The sequence below is a fragment of the Myripristis murdjan genome, chromosome 6, assembly GCF_902150065.1.
Source record: "Myripristis murdjan chromosome 6, fMyrMur1.1, whole genome shotgun sequence".
In the NCBI taxonomy this organism is placed as follows: domain Eukaryota; kingdom Metazoa; phylum Chordata; class Actinopteri; order Holocentriformes; family Holocentridae; genus Myripristis; species Myripristis murdjan.
The window spans coordinates 14,498,922-14,514,010 of NC_043985.1; the positions used below are offsets into that span (position 1 = coordinate 14,498,922).

General features: G+C 40.1%; 1 protein-coding gene and 1 non-coding gene across 4 annotated transcripts in view; both read left to right on the plus strand.

The window, feature by feature from the left end:
* The first annotated feature begins 2,930 nt into the window (after positions 1-2,930).
* shisal1b (shisa like 1b) overlaps positions 2,931-15,089 on the plus strand; it is a 90,184-nt gene continuing 78,025 nt past the window's right edge. For all 3 annotated transcript variants that reach the window (XM_030052859.1, XM_030052857.1, XM_030052858.1), the window contains exon 1: positions 2,931-3,091. The gene's annotated coding sequence lies outside the window, so the exon portion shown is untranslated. The remainder of the gene's footprint in view (positions 3,092-15,089) is intronic.
* On the plus strand, positions 4,182-4,322 carry LOC115361334 (U4 spliceosomal RNA). Its single transcript, XR_003928406.1, has one exon. It is a non-coding gene; the product is annotated as a U4 spliceosomal RNA (small nuclear RNA).

The window sequence follows — 15,089 nt, forward strand, 5'->3', positions numbered from 1 at the left end:
TCACAGATGAAGCAGTGTTAATTAAATGCCACTTGGGAGATAACATACACCGTGTGCTCTAGGCTTCCTTCCAAACTACTTTACAGTCACCGTCACTGCATACATTTTTGGCATATGGGGCCATGATCAACCCCAGCAGTGTTAATGGCCATATTAGTGTCATGCTCTAGGCACTGAGACACACAAAGCCACAGTAATCAATAAATAATCATGTAATAAAGCGCTAATAAATGATTTGCCTGTACTCCAAATTACCATCAGTTAGAAATTTGGTCTATTATTGGTGCACAAAAGAGCCCTAGCTCTTGAACCCTCACTATGCAAACGTTCTCACAATTGTGCCCTTGATATGCCACAGTATTGTCAGGAACTAAGATGCCTATTACTCTTTTTGTCAGTAGGTGAAGGTTGCCAGATATATTTCCGGGAGTGAAAGCTAAAGACATGGAGATAACAGATGGAGGCAGCTCTCAGACACAGGAAATTGTCATGGTGGTGAGTGATCAAGGCGTGAAGAAAGGCTCAGCAGGGAGACAGAAGGTTATTTAAAGCATAGAGAACAGTTTGATTTGAATGGCTTTCTGACCTAACTAAGCACACCTCCAAATGTCAATATGACTTAGCACGGATCAGGGAAACGGGGTGTAGCTTGAGCAACCTAACTAAATTGCACAGAACTGATTCCCCATAAAGGCATGTGCAACAAGGAGACATCAGGTTTGGCATGAAACGGACAGACAGGCTTATGGTGCCATTCTGACTCACTCTGGGAATAACCACAAGCTGGGAATAGCAGGGTGGCAGCAGTGTGTGGGTTGGTGTGAACAGTCTGTGAGCCTGTGTGTGAGCCTGTGTGTACGTGCATTAGAGACACAGAGACGGGAAGAGGCAAAGACAGAATATTTCAGTACAGACATTGGTTGAATATTTATATATTTATTTATTATAGATGCACTGTTTCTATGAGTCTAAAGTGACACCAAAAAAACTAATTTGCCACTGTGTTTGTGACCTGGAAGTTTGTAGAGAGAAAATGAAAGGTACCATGAGCGACATTTGTCTTCTCTTATCAGATGTCCCCTTGCTCTGGCTGAGCTGTCACCTCACCCAAGAAAAATGTCACTGCTTTGCTCCCTCTGCTCACAACAGAATCTAATCACAGTTTGACCAGCTCATCCTGTATTGTCCAGGTGGCCCACTCTCAGGGACTCTCAGCATCAATAAATGTCCTTAAACAGCCTGATGTGATGTAGCCCAGATTACACAGACACCAGCATACATTCAGCCCAGCCATAAGCTCAGACCTGCTTGCATGCACTCACACTGACACACATGCATGTGCCATCTCAGTTCTGCACTGAATCACTGATCAGTAATTCAAAAAGCCTGTGTGTCCTTGAGAATAAGGCCTGGGAATTTGTGATTATAGAGAGAGGGCTGCACAGTGTGGCCTAAGCTGGATCAGCCCACTTGGCTCATGTACAGTCTATGGAGTTTACTGGCAGGCAATGCTTACATTTCCCCAAACCAAACCTCCACGTTGTGTAAACTGATCCGGTGGCTAGAGCATGACCTAAGGATGACACTGATTTTTCTTTTTCCGTCAGAGGAAGAGCCCTGTGATTGATGGTTGAAGAGGACCATGCACGGCTCTCAGCATCTTGAAGACTGCGGACTGCCCACTGAGCCTCTTTTGGATGGCATGGTATTATGTGGGCTGCCCGGCAGCCTGTGCTGAATCGCTGAAACAGCTACACCATCTGCTACACTCTATTTTCATCTCTCTGCCCACCAGCGGGGAGAGCTCCACAGCCCAAGGGGACTTCAGCTGCTTTCACAGAATCATATTTGTTCAACAGGTCAGGTCTAAGCCTTGCAGGGAGGGGACCAATGAACCAGATCTCATTTATGGCATGACCCAGGTGATTACAAAACCCACACATTGCTTTGTGGGTAGGGCTGAAGTGAAAGGGAAATAGAAAAATGTAATCAGGCACCTCAGAGAATTGAAGGAGATTATTAATGTCACAGTTGTCAAATGACCATAGCCCAGCATGCCCTCCAATGTTTCCTAAGCCAGGTTAAAAGGATCATCTTGTGAATTCAACTCTGTTCATGTAATATATTTCCTGGGTTGCGAAGAGAGAAATTTGGGCTTTCCAGGTTAGGATGAAACAGAGGCTGGCAGGATTCATTTGAGATTACGTGGCGCAAACATGGTGTAATCCCCTTATCTGCGTACTTACCTGTCCCTGACGGTGATCCGAGACTACCTCTATGAGCCTCATTGGCCTGACATTCTGGCAGGAGCAAATCCCCGTCTAATGTGTCAGCGCAGGCAGCTTTAACACCTGGCACGCCACAGCTTATCTGCTGAGCGCCCAGAAGCACCTGCATTATCCCACTGAAGCTTCACAACAAGTGAAAAGGCTTCTAATAACAACGCATTGAAATTACGGCTTGTGTTGTAGCCTACAACAAACACATTTTATACTGCGCAACGTGTACAATATTACAAAGTGCATATGCTGGTATGGTGAAAACACACAGACCCATTGCCTGGGCTGTGCATAATATTTTACAACAGGGGAAGGGCGAGATTATGGACAAAACTCCTGTTTCACTGCCAACAGCAGCGAAGCCCCAAAGTGATATTGAAAACACCGCAAGAAATATTAATAACTACAGCTATGTGTACCATAGCTGCTGACCTTTAAAATTAAGAACAGAATTCAAAATGTAAGTAAAATTTAAAAATTGATTACATGGATTCACTACCCGCTCTTCATTATAGGTCTACTAAATGAACATGAGCGGGACAATTTCCGGTCACGCCATCTTTTTCTTAATCAACAAGTGAACTTTTGTAAGAGGCCAGCATCACCTTGGAGGGATGCTGAACACCCAGCAGCCTGTTTACCACCGCGAAGGCTTTTGTTTTTGGTGAACTTATGTTCGTTTGCGACATACCTCTACAGAACGTATTTTTATTTGTTTGTTTTGTTTTGTTTTTGCCTTTTTTCATGCGAAGTTTCAAGCAAAGTTACCGCGACAGAAAATTCGAGGGTACCTTTCGGCGGACAGCGAGCAGGTGAGTAACTTGAGGTTATTTCTGGGCATCGGGATGGAGCAAATTAGCATGTCACAATATCATGCCAACATGCATGGGTCAGCGTGCCATTTTTTGATTTATCGTATTTTATGTTGTTTTGAAGAACTTTTAAAGGTGATACGAGACGTTTATTTAGGCGTCTGTAGTTCTCCTTAAGAGTTATCGTCGGCATGCATGCTGTCCTGGGCGTTCAGGGTACTAATTTGACGATAAATCCACCACAAATAGGTTCAAATATTTGGTGAAATGTTGCAATAGGGACCTCATTGGGTTGTTGTTGTTGTTGTTGTTGTTTTATGAAAGATGCTGAAATCTTGGTATGTAAATTTACCCGTTTAATAATGCAGAAACGAGGCCTGCAGAGAAAAAGTGGAACATTTTAATTCGGGTCTGTACTGCCATCTGGTGGTGTGTATGCGACATAGCTCGTTAATGAAGAGGAGCCGGAGCAACAGACTTCCTCATCTTGTGTTGTTGGTTATTGTTTATTATTAAGGCGGCGTTGTTTTCTCCAAAATATATGGTGTAGACGTCCAAGACATAGCGTGTGTTTTGCACAGCTACTATTCGCTCTACGTTTTGTGTCCTTTTCACCTCGGCGTGAGAGCTTATGACGGTTTTTAATACAGGAAGCCGCGATTAGAAAATAGACCAACGAGCCACCGTACAGTACTACCGGGTACTCAAAAGTGCCGTAGCGGTGATGTATATAATAGTTGTGTTGTGTCGTGTCTATGTCGTGTTTATATGTTGTTTACTACATTTTGGTATTTAAGTACGATTAATAAATAAACGTATTTTAGCGATGAAACAATATCCATGGCGACATCAGAGATATAAGAACGGGAGGAGTGTATCCCGTGATGCATTGCGACACGGCCGTCAGTTGAAATAGTATTATAACTTATAACATTTACAACAAGTAAATTTCAACCAGGCACACTTAGTATGATGTTATGGTTTTAACTGTGCTCATTGTAACGTGTAGTTTTTATGAAACGTAAGGAAGAACCACGACAGATATGTGTGTCGACCAGAGGGACTCCCCAGCCTCGCCTCTGTCCAAATCAGCTTTGCGCAGTGGCAGTATCGTAGCCTATGAGGTTTATCCGAGGCGCGATTATTGCTAGTTGAAAACTTTACCCAATACCCCGCCTTGACGACTTGAAATATAGTCGGCATTGGCAATTTTTGACGGTCTCTAAGGAGACTGATATTGTTGTGAAAAATAATGTTGCTAATAAATAAGGAATTGGTGGTTCAAGGACAGCTGGTTTAAGTTTAGAAGAATGTGTTTTGTGGTAGTGGTGTAATACTTTGTGTTCGATTATCGCTTGCACGAGTTTTCATTGAGATGTTAATCACTGTGAGGTATTTGCAGCTGATGTGGAGATGTAACAGTTCCGCCTGTTTCGCATTTCTAGATCGTGACACAGCTGTAGTGATATTCCCTCATTTGGGTGACTGTGTGTTTTTTTTTTTTTCTTAAATATTTATTTATTTATTAAATCTGTTGGGATTACGTGGTCTTGACAGTGTAGTTTAGTTTGTAGTTTCTTATCGCTTTTAACTTGTTTTTATTTTTATAATTTTTGCAAAAGAGGCAACACCTAATGCAACCTACAAAAGTAATTGTAATCTATTTGCTGCACAATATCTGGTGATGATGCAGTGTGCTGAAATGGACAGCAGAGGTCACTCTCGAACAGGATGTGGGTAGGAGGATGTGTGGATTAAAAGTACAGTCTTGATAATTACAGAATGTACAGTTTATATTGAATCAAGGCACTCAATTCGAGCCCCAGTCATTTTGTGACAAAGTGATGATTAATTTTAGATTAATTTTATTATGATATGAAATTATGAACTTTTGATACAGATCAGCTTCATGATGAAGCTGCCTGTGCGCAGCATGACTGTCTGCTGTGACCCAGACTCATTTGGGTCTAGGGTTTTGTTTTTTTGTTTTTTTTTAACATCAGGGTATAAACATTAAGCATTAGCGCAATCATCTTTTACCAGCCTGAAGAGAGCCTTAATTGCAGTTATCTCTGATTACGGGATGGGTGGGCTTCAGACTGCCATGGGGTTTTGGAGGGGGGGTTAATCAGTCTTCTCATTAGGCAGATGAACTCAGAGCTTCTTGTTATCCAGTGAGCATACCATTACCCTTTTACTGTCACCAACACTGTTCACACACCGTAGTATTATTGGCATCGCAGTTTGTCAAAATCACAACCTTAACTTTAAAATGGTAGCTGATTTTGCCTGGCAACATGATAGATTTGGGGCTGGAGAAAGCAGCAGAGAGGGTTAAGAGTACTCATCAGGGTTGAGATAATTACTTTCAAAATTATTCAAACTCATCAACACAGTCCAGTTACTTTTAGTTGCATTTAGATTAATTTACTTTCAGAGTATGGCATGAAACACAAAATTTTGTATATTTTTTTTGACTCTTTCATAGCTATTATTAATCATTATCATTCTCTATAGCTCTCACGTAAACATTGTTTTAAGGTATAAACATTTATGTTTTCATCTACAGCCTCACTATTCATATGTGTTTCTGCACAGTCTAGAAAGCTATTATATATTTTGCCAAAGCTTTCAGTAATTAAATTAGTTCAGATTTTAGCTCAATAACCATAATGAAACAGAGGTGCCAATCTAGTAATTTTTCTAATAATTAATCTAATAATTCATAAACCAGTACATTATATTATTACTGCCAAACCTGGGACTTGTGTCATGGATTGATCATGCTTTCAGACAAATGGAGTATTTTGTTGTTCCCTGCCTTTACCATCCATTATAGACATCCACTAAGCATTGATTACTACCCATCTAATGGATTTCCAGGGTTGATGCTGTCTGTATGTGGCTGCACATGACCCATTGTTTTCTACATGTTAAGATGTAGGCTAATTATGGCACTCAGGCCAATTACCCAAATTACAGAATTTTGTATCCTTTAAAGCACAAGACATCTCCTGAATTCTGACCTTTTGAATTTCCAGTGCCTTCATCATCTAGAAACTAGGTGTAAGACACAGCTTTATTTTTTGTGTGAGTGACACTTGCATACTTGCCATAAATAAATTAATAAATTGCACAGCATCACAGGACTAGTTCCTAGGTAACCATGTGACAGAGTCGACAATTGCTATGGAAACCAGCGTATCCTCTCTCTGTCTCTCAGTTCTTGTATGAAATGTGTGAGAATATTCCCTTTTGTGTGAATTGGTTTCACTTTGCAGGCCAGGGTTTGACAGTTGTGGAGGAAGACACTGCCACGTCATACTGAACAAAGCAATTCCCTTCATACTGAGACATGGTTGATAATACTAAATAAATGTCATCAGGCTGTTATGCCAAAAAATAATGTCACTACTTAAATCATGGAGGATAACTTGATGTCGCTGGTAGGGCTGGGAAAGCAAACATCTAGATCATTGCAGTACCACTTCAATGGAGGACATAGCCATCACATTCCCATTGTCTCTTAAATTAGGTTAATATGAAAAATGTAATTTGCATGAGCTCCATTATAATTGAACTGTTTTCTCAAGATCAGAGCAAGCAGTCTTGTTTTTTTAATTATTTTCCTCAGATCTTTTGTTAAGCCAGCTAATTTGCAGTCCATTTTTCAGTAGATCTTTTGTTTTGATCCCGTTTGTCATGAATCCAGTTACTACTACATGTGCCCAATGAAAAAAAAAACAGATTTCTCTTCAAAGAGTAAGACATCACAGCTCATTCTATTAAAAAAGCAGGTGCAAATCTGAAAGAGGCGCTTTGATATGTGGCCAATTATGGTCTTCCTTGTTGCATCATCATCATGTGAGTAGCCGTCCTCTGTCTTCTGAGCTGATCAGAAGAATTAGCCCATTTTTCTTGGTAGATAACTAGAAATTTAGATATAACACAAATGAACAGAAACCTCTAAAGATATCCACTCATTCAACACACCCAATTAAACTTATCCCAAAGCTCTAATGCCATCTGCCTCTTAATCACTGCATGGTGCATGAGGGGTCGCCCCCAATTAGCTGCCTCCTGTGACACCCTGACACCCCAACACCCTGCCGCATCATGATTGTGTTTCAGCTTCAATTACCTTGCACACCCCACAGGCAGAGGCGATTGGTCTCCTCCTCTCTCTTCATCTCTCCTTCCTCGATTTCCCCATCTTTAAATTGGTTGGGGAGTTAAAGGCCAGTGAGTCGTGTGTAGGAATAAAAACACCATAGATTGCGTTGTTTTACACTGAGCAGTGAGTGGCAGTCATGTCCAGATGAAACATCACAGAGCTTATGTCCTGTGGTGAAGCCTCTGTCTTCAACATTGTTTTAAAGGCACAGGGTTTCACATACGTCTGGCACAGGTTTGCACATGTGTCACTCTACTGGTTGTCAAGTTGAAGGAAACCCCGGGTCCTTCCAGACTATTAGAAACAGAGCGCTGGCAGCCCCCAGTTGCCTGCGGCTCTGAGAAATAGCTTTTTAAAAGGTATCGGTCTCCTGTGTTTCCTCAGGGTCCAGGTGCTTTTAATTGGATTTCTTTTACAAGATCATTGCCTGCCCACAGACCAACCTTTAGGTATACAAATGCCCCCCGTTACCATGGACAGAAGTAGACCTCACCAAGTCTCACTGGGTTTTTTCCAGTGTCATCAAATGCTACTTTTCATGCAATCTGCCATATAGCTTAGTGCGACTTCATCAACTCAATATCGGTTGTTAATACAAACTGCCTAATTTTTTTTTTCCATTTATTTTGAACAAGAACAAATAAATAAACATAGAACAAAATAAAGACATGAACAAAAAGTAAACAGAAAAAGCAAACAACAACCAAAGAGCCAAATAAATTTGTCATTTGTCATGTTCAAAAGGGAGTCTAGTCCCACCCCTTCACCTTACACTATTAATCAATAATTAACCCACTTCCAAATAATAATAATAAGGATAATAATAATAAGGATAATAATAATAATAATAATAATGATAATCACAACATAAACAAAACAAACCAAATACGAATAATAGAATAAAATGTGTACCTAATGTGTACAAGGCTTGTGTTAGGCTGCTAAGTTTTGCAGGCTTGGATGATGAACCTGTATGTGGGCAAATAAATAAGTGGCCTGCATGTCCTGTACTGGCACACATCTTGTACATAGCTTGCAGACACGCTGTGTAATATCCTTAGGGTCACCTTTGGCATTTGGTAAAAGCCATAATATTCCCAAATACAAGCTGTTACATCTTTCTGCAGCACTAAGTCTATGTCCATGCTGGCATTTTACAGGCTTGCAGGCAATATGAAAACAGAAACGGTTGCCCAACCCTAATGTATACCCTGTTGTTGTACTACAGTGAGTGCCTCTGAATACTTCAAGAACCATTTCTTCATTAATTAGCCCTGGGGCCAAATTAAAAATCTTAATGTGTAGACAGTAAAAAAGCATTTATTCCCAGGAACCAGACCTCTCTGCGGTATTTCGACCTTCCTGAATGGGACTGACTTAATGAAGCTTGTGCACTGAAGGCACTGAGTCATACCAACCAACCCTGTAATCCTCAGAGAAATGGTTCTCTCAAAATCCTATTATACCGCTATAGCAAAGGTCCAAGGCTGGTCAAAGCACTTAATCAAAGGAAATGAGCACAATTTCCCTGTCTAAATGGGCACTTGTATTGATAATGACAGACAGGGAGATCTTATCAAGTCTCTTGAATGTTTTATTGTATAGTATGATTTGCATGAATTTGTGCTGGACTACTTGGTGTCCATCAAAAACACAAGATGTCCACAAGGGCATCTATTATTATCTACATGTTGCCATGCATTGTGGTTAAAATACCCATATTTTTCAGTTTTCATGATTTATATTAATACATAGATAGAGATATAGATATATAGAGATATATATAGTAACATGTTCTTTTTGTTAAGCAAGGGAATGTAGCGTTATGGGTGTTTTTTGAATGAATTTGACGGCTGAAGCCTCACAGGCAGAACTGTCACAAAATTTGACCCTAACTGCCAGACAACACCAGCTCCTCTAAAAGCCACTCCATCGCATGCGCTTTTGATCTGGCATTTAGGCCCAGCCGTGTCAGAGCTGACACAGAGCCATTTTGTTCAGTATTGCAGTGAGTTTTGATGCGGTGCGGGAGCCAGATGGGAGCCATGCTGTGTTTTCTGCCCGTCTCTTCTTTTTCTGCTTCTGTTCTGTTTATGCCTGACCTGGCCGTATGTGTGAAGCCCCAAGGTGCACTGTTTTGACTTGAGTGTGTATGATAACCGCAACAGTTTCGTGGTAGTGTTGGGCATCTAGATTTGGACCAGTCTACCATCTCATTTTTTTTTTTTTGCAGCTTTTGGCAACCACTTTTTCTGTGTAGGCTAATAAAAAAAATCCTCAGTAAGGACAAAAACAAGTTATTGTTGTAGGCCTTTATTGTGTTTAGTTGCAGTTATTTGTCTAATTTCAGGGTGTAAAGATGGCTGGGAAGACAACTTAAATGTTACCATTATTTGCTGACAACAGTGACAACAGTTTAAAAAAAAATGTTTCAATTAATATATAAAATCCTGGCTGCATTTTAAAGATCCCAATAATACAGGCAAGGCTATATCTCTAATAAATGTTTGTTCTACACGTGTACATTGTGAGAAGCAGAGCATAGGGTGGAGTATGTGTTGGTCCATTGGGGCCAATTAGGGTCAAATTTCTAGAGCAACCAAGTGCTCCTTCCTGGTTGCCAGGCTGGTAAAAGCAGCCGTGGTGCTTTTAGCCTCTGCTCGATGTTGTTGTGTACCTATTAGGTATTAAACCACAGGGGGTCGGGCTGGTGTAGCCGATACACAAGTGGCTTTAAGTGCCAAGAAACTGCAAGATGACAAAAACTGTAAGGGAAAAATTGAAGCTCGAGTTGCGAGGTGTATTTTCCTCATTTCACAGAAGCAAGGCTAGTCACTGTTAACATGTAGCCTGTCGCAAAACTCATTGCAGCCCCCTTTTGTCCAAAATGGCAGAGCTATTTTACGGCAGGAAATCCTGTTATTTTCTGTTTCTCTCTACTGCATTAATTTTGGAAAACTGAAAAACCTGAACCACCACTGTCAGTGCATTCCTTAAACAGAGGGAAGGAAATTCCTATAGTAGGGCCTCTTGAAGTACTCCCAGTGGAAAGTTTAGCTATGAATGATGTCCTAAATTTCTTGAGTTTTTTTTCTTTTCCCCCAAAGTTTAAGGGGGTTTACCGCCGTTGAGAGGCTCTGCCATCGTTTAGTGATAGCAACATATGAAGTGAGACATACTGTTCTCAGGGTCCAGCCAGGAATTTTAACAAGGTACAGGATTCGGAGTTTGGGACATCAGATAGGAGTGTAAAAGGGCAGTACTTTTGACTCAGCTGTGCTTACACCCCTCATCTGCTCTCATCTCACCTCCTCTCACGCATGAAAAATGGTCCTGGGGTTTCCTGCACTAATCTAACACCACTGTTGTGGAGGCATGCTGGGAAGATGAAGGAGTTCAGGTACGATGTGACACTCACTGTTGAACTTCAGAAGAACCAGAGGCGAAACGACTAGCAACTTACTTCTCACCTAAATGTTCAATTTAGGTCTGCAAGGCACTGAAAAATAATCGTTGCAATTATTCTGTCATACATCACAATTATGATATAAATTGTAATTCAGCATACAGAGAGATTACTGCCTCTTGCAATTTGGAAATTGAAGTAGATAACTAAATATTTTTATTTGTACTTATTTCAGAATGTGTAATTCATAATGAATACCAAAAACGATTAACTTCAGCCAAATAAAAAGCAATGCCCTGTCTAAAATGCAAGTTTGTTTTGAAGATAATTAATGCTTTTTATTGGTTGTGTGGGTGGCACAGTCAGTCGGGTTGGAACAGATTTGTGTGACAGTCATTTTGCTGGAGTAGCCGCCAATGAGTCCCTAACAGCTTGTTTGAGGGCCCCGTCTCGAGAGCGCCGCATCAATTTTGAGCAAAACAAGATAAAATTTCACTTAAATGAGCCATGCATCCCACCCAGCCCAAATGCACTCCAATTGTGTTGGAGGGAGGAAGACTCTTTCCAGGGACTTAATGTCCTTTCCAAACAGCACCTTGCTATTCCTGCCACTTCTGTACCCACTGAGAGAGTGGTTTACTGGAGGTGAGTGGCGATCAGACGCTGTTGGTGCCCAGACACAGAATATGCTTTCCTTCACAAGAATTGCACTCAGACATAGCAAACAGCAAGCCTTGATATTTCTTCTCTCATCAAGTGTGGTGTAATGTTCAGTGAAATTGTCTTAAGCTGTTAGCTGTTACTTAGTCCAGATGGAGGTGTTACAGGGACCATATAACTTTCTCACACTGCAAGAAATCCATACATACGAGATGTGTTGATTTCAAATGTTAGACTTCGAAATTCACACTAATAAAAAGAAAATCTGAAAAAAAGGAAATCTGGTAATTTGCTGTCATTTCGCATTTCTTTAGCTGTTAGATGTTATTTAATTCAGATGTACCTGATATTTTTAACATTTGCTGAAAATGACAATAATACATATTGTTTTTAAAAAAAAAACACACACACACACTCACATAATTGTGAGTACATCTACTCAACCAGAGGTAAAAACCCAGCTTTTGAAAGTACTCAAAAAGTAGTGTTACTCAAATACTCTACTTGAGTAATTAGAGAACTTGGAATTTCCTCAGTCAATTCCCACAATTATACTTCGGTCATTTTTACTCAAACCCCCCTAAACTGAATGTTTTGAGAAAGACAGCCTTGCAAACTAGTAAAATGAGCATGTAACAGACAAATACTGAAACAGAAAAACAATTTAAATTTTGCTGGGCAGTTGAAATACTTGCAATTTCATATCAGAAAGGAAACTCCAGCAGGCTCCTTCAATAAATGCAGTGTTAAGCATAGATACTTATTTGTTGTGATTATTAAGGCAATTTGGTTGTCACTTTGTATGTCAAGCAGGGATGAGAACGCTATCACCATACAGAGCAATGTTTTTTTCCCCCCATTTTATTTAATTTGAGTTAAACTTGGCACTTTAATCCACTTTCACATTTATATGGTATGCATAATTCATACTGAGGCAGAAAGTTTAATATAGCAAGGCAAGTACATTCCTGCTGATGCTGTGGTGGTTGCCCCCATGAAACATAATCAGAGCCACCAGAAGTGCAATTCATCTCTCCTCCCGTCCAAATCAAATTTAGACGATATAATCATATATGCTCCTGTATCGGCAGCTAAATGGCTCTCCGCCGGGTCCAGTTGATCTTGAGACTCCTGTAGTATTACATCTGAAATCACATGGCTTTGTGCTCCACAGACAGAGAACGAATAAAGAGTGGTCTTTTATTAAAGCTAAATTGATAAGCTATGTCTCATTTTTAATGGGCCTACAGCTGGCCTCCAGTAATTTTTATTTATTTATTTATTTTAGTATTTACAGTCAAGCGACACAACCAAACAAAAACACAGCTGGTCACCAGTTTATCAACAGATAGCAGAGCATGCAGTTAATTCTCATGTCACTGCTTTCTTGCTGACTTCTGCTAGTATTTTTAACAAGTACTTGTCTTGGGCTGGTAAATGGTCTGCAATATTTCCATGATAAACAGGAAGGAATGAGCAATCAGTGTCACTGTGACGCACACAAAATGTGTGGTCATATTTCATATTTGGTTTATGCTTTTATTTTGAAAAGCGTACCCTCTATACCAGCCTCTCCCATTTCAGTGTTTTTCTGAAACTGGAAGTCCTGATTCTCTCTCAAATTTTAATTTAATTTTGTTGAGCATTGAGAATAGTCTTGACACCAGTTTCCTTTTATGCTTAGTTTTGTACAATCCAATAAATATTCATCATGTTTGCTTCACATTTTCCCCTTTATCTTATTTATTTATTTTTTTTATGAAAATAATCACTAGTTTTGTGAACACCTGAAAGAAATCAAATTTTCCCAATCTATGTGAGAATTGTGATTTCTCATCTGAGATTTCCTGAAAACTATCCAGTTCTCCCTGTGATAAAATAGAGCAGTGAGAAGTGATAGCAATACTTCTATCCAGAGTCTGCTGTTCAGCCGTCAGGGCCTGAAATTCAATGGGGGAGGGCAATTTCCCCTGTAAATGCCTCACATAGGGAGGATGTTTACACTTCGGAGGCGATATTATTTGTGAACTTAACTACAGGCCACTCCTCCAAATTAGCAGCAAGGATTCTCTGAATTATAACATCATGATGTTACGTTATGTTGTCATTTTATATATTCTGAGCCATTTAGCCTGACTGCACCACCTCTAATGATATTGGTCTAATAATACCACCCTGAAGCGATATGTTTTTTTTCCCCAGGATTTCAAAGTCAGAACCTAATTGTTGGTCAGATGAGCAAAGGTAAATCCTTACAATTGGAAAGAGGAAGCGATTTCTGATGTACTGATGTGAGGTCAGGTGTGTTTGTGTTCCTTAAAGTGAAATAATCACATTCAGAGGGAGAAGCAGGTTAATTATTATGAAACCGTCAATGGGATGAATGTTGATGTTGTTTAGGTAGCCATTTGCATCAGCGCCCTCACCGGAAGTCACAGCTGTTGTTTTAGTCACAGGAAATGCCTATGACATGATCATTTGTAGTTATAAGGGGAGCTGTGAATGGGGGTTTTTAGACATGTCCAAGAAAACTAATTGGACTGTGTTTGAGTGCTTTCTGTTTCCCTCCTTGCTGTCTCACATGTCACATTTTTTTCTATCATAACATACTTGACTACTTTTCTTGTTCCTGTCTAGACTAATAGCAAATATTTCAGACTTTCCAGAGTTCTAGTACATACACACAGTCATAACGGCAAATTAGCCTACTTAGTTATCCTTTGAAAATAAAGCTTTTCAGAAATTCAAAAGAGAGACCATCATGTTTGCCATTTAACTTGGCTTGCTCATTCAGCTTGTCATGATCTTTAAAAAAAAACAAAAAACAAAAACATCAATGTTGGCAACTATTGAACTGTGGGGGTTGAAACCAGTCAATAAAACCACCCAGCTCTGACATTTGCTGTACAGAGCTCTCGGGTGACAACACCTCTAAGACAGCTCTATCAGAAAGTAGATCTATTGACATATGAGGTAGACGAACAGGGGACGTCAATGCAGGAACCAGGAAACAGGAACAAGGACTTGAGCAGATCTATTATAGGATTTGTGTCCTAACCTTCCACCTTAACCTGCGAGACTGGTTATTATTTCCCAAAGAGCAGGCTGATCAGGGTCTCTCTCTCTCTGTCTTTCTCTCTCTCTCCCTCTCCCTCTCTCATGGTACTGGGAGTGATGGAGCAGCAGTACATGGTCAACATCCATGACAAATCTCCTGTCAAACAGGTTCTCATTCCACCTACTAAACACACGGGGGCAAGACAGGAATCCAAGCACACATCTGCACAGAGACAGATTTTGAGAGACAGAAAGAATGACTAAGAAGATGGACAGTTTGATTTTGACAGCTTTTTATTACAAATATGACCTGGAATGAAAAAAAAAAATGGAGGAAAATATTCATCTTGCATGAGCGATGAATGGGCAACGTCTGTCCAAAAACAATGAAACCTTGAAAAAACACACAAAATTACAGGTTTGAATCGGGCCCAGAGAAAATATTCAAAACTATTATTCATGTCTGGGTATTGAAATAATTGTGCATTCATAATAGGAATACAGAGATTTTAATGCCAACGATTAAATGTGGAGAACAGGAAGCCAATGTGAAAGCTTGATCATCAAGCGTGAATGATGACTAGCCCCCTAGAAGTGAAAGTGAACCTTCAGTATGAACAGTAAGAGATGCATTAGCACACCATCTGGCCATATTTCTCTTTCACTATTGCAAAGGCATGCTAAGACAGTGATGATGCATT